Source organism: Galeopterus variegatus, unplaced genomic scaffold (genome assembly GCF_000696425.1).
Source record: "Galeopterus variegatus unplaced genomic scaffold, G_variegatus-3.0.2 Scaffold7208, whole genome shotgun sequence".
Taxonomy (NCBI): domain Eukaryota; kingdom Metazoa; phylum Chordata; class Mammalia; order Dermoptera; family Cynocephalidae; genus Galeopterus; species Galeopterus variegatus.
In genome coordinates this window covers 34,563-36,529 of record NW_007733319.1, presented here as the reverse complement: position 1 = coordinate 36,529, position 1,967 = coordinate 34,563, and positions in this window count along the sequence as shown.

Here is a 1,967-nt window from a genome sequence, read left to right as displayed (position 1 = left end):
TCATGCAGAGTCAGCTCTGCAAGACCATGCCAAGAAAACAATGATTGCGGCTTGCACATGAGCATTAATACATGGAAAAGCCTGCTAATCTTTTTTTTGCCAGGTCCTCAACCATAAAATGGGGCTCTAAGGTAGGTCCACAGAGCTCTACTTTCTGAATACCAGCTCTTTTTCTTTTTTAATTTCATGTGATACTTTTTGTGAATGCCAGCTCTCATCTTTCCCTCTACCATCCCTTGCTCCCATTGTTTCTGGCACATCGCCTGTCCCCTTCCATGGTTTCTCCCCCGACAAGCCAGGAGGAAGTGAGGAGTCTTGTTTTCCGCCTGCCCCCCACTCTCCAGTACTAGTCACAGCCCATCCCTTGCCCTCTTTGAGCCTCACGGGTGCAGCCGTTTCAAGACGGCTGGTCTTGCTTGAAGTCTATGAGCACACACCTCCAGTGGGCTCCCCGAGCCCCACTTCCCTGGTCTGTTCACTCTCCCTCTGTCCTAGACAGCTATTTCACACCTTCCCCTCCCTTCTCAAAGTCCCATGCCTGCTGCCTCTTCCCATTCTCAGATGATGACCTTGAGGAAAGAAGCCACAGAAGGGAATCTCCCCATGCTCCCTCCGCCAGCTCCGCTGTCCACATGTACCTACCCCCATTGTCTCGACAGTCTTCTGGCCTTGTGATGAAACTGTGCTCCTGAGAAAGGACAGCACCCCGTTTGTGCACCCGAGCCCCTCCTTTTGTTCCAGCACTCCTCCTCCTGTTCCTGTGCCTGCTGTAGGATTTCCCTCCATGGTGGGTCAGTCTCCAACATATGAACATACTGAGATGCTTCCATTGTTAGAGACAGAAAACCCCTCCTTGACCCCACGTTCCTCTCCAACCACACATTCCTCTGAGCCCCTTTCCAGCAAAGCTCCTGCTGCCAATGACAGTCACCGTCTCCACCTTCTGCCTGCCATTCTATTCTATTCACTCGAGTCAAGCTTCTGTTCACCCACTGGACAGAATTTGTTGCTGTTACCCTTCACCCACATGGTGGGAAATCCAACAGCTTCCTCTCCACGCACCTCCTCGACTCTCGGTAAACTTGTGGTTGCTCATCTCTCCCTCATGAAACCATCTTTTTCTTGGCCACCAGTGCCACGCTGTCTGGATTCTCCCACCTCATGGCTCCTTTGCCCTCTTGGCTGGGTCCTTCATCAACTCTAAGCTCAGGATTTCTCCAATGCTCAGCTCTCAGCCCTCTTCTCTATCTACAACCTCTTCTTAGGTGATGGCAACAGTCCTATGGCTATAAATGCCATCTATAAGCTGCAGGCTTTATGAAACCTCCACCCTTGACTCTCCCCTGAACTCCCATCAGCCTACCTGGATGTCTGCTAGGTGTGTCAAGTGAACATGTCAGACACAGACTCTGGGTACCCCAACCTGATCTCCTCCCCAGTATCCTCATCCTCGTAGCACTGGGCTCAGCCCCTGTGCCTCAATTTCTCTCATACCCTGCATGTAATCTGGCATTAAATTCAGTCATCCTCCTTCTCTTCTTCGCCCCTCCCGCCACAGTCAAGCCACCTCCATACTTTGCAGGACACTGCATTGTCCTAACAGATCTCCCCGCCTCTACTTTCACCCCAGTTCCCACCCTGCAGTCATTCTCCCCAGAGAAGAGAGGGCCCTGTCTGATTGTGACTTCAGATCCCATCATTTTCCTCAACCTTCCTGTGTCACCTTATTGCAGTTAGAATAAACCCTAGAGTCTGGGCCTGCTCAGGCCCATGGACCCTCCGGACGTCCTGGCCACTCCTGTGCGTCTTTGTGCTCCAGCCACAGCGGCCTCTTGCTGGCCCGTGAGCACACCAAGCCCAACTCTGTCCCACTTTTGCATTCGCTGTTTCCCTTGCTGCAAACCTGGCCCAGATCTCAGTGTGGGTCCCTCCATCGCTTCTTTCCGTTCTCTGCTTGGGTATCTCCC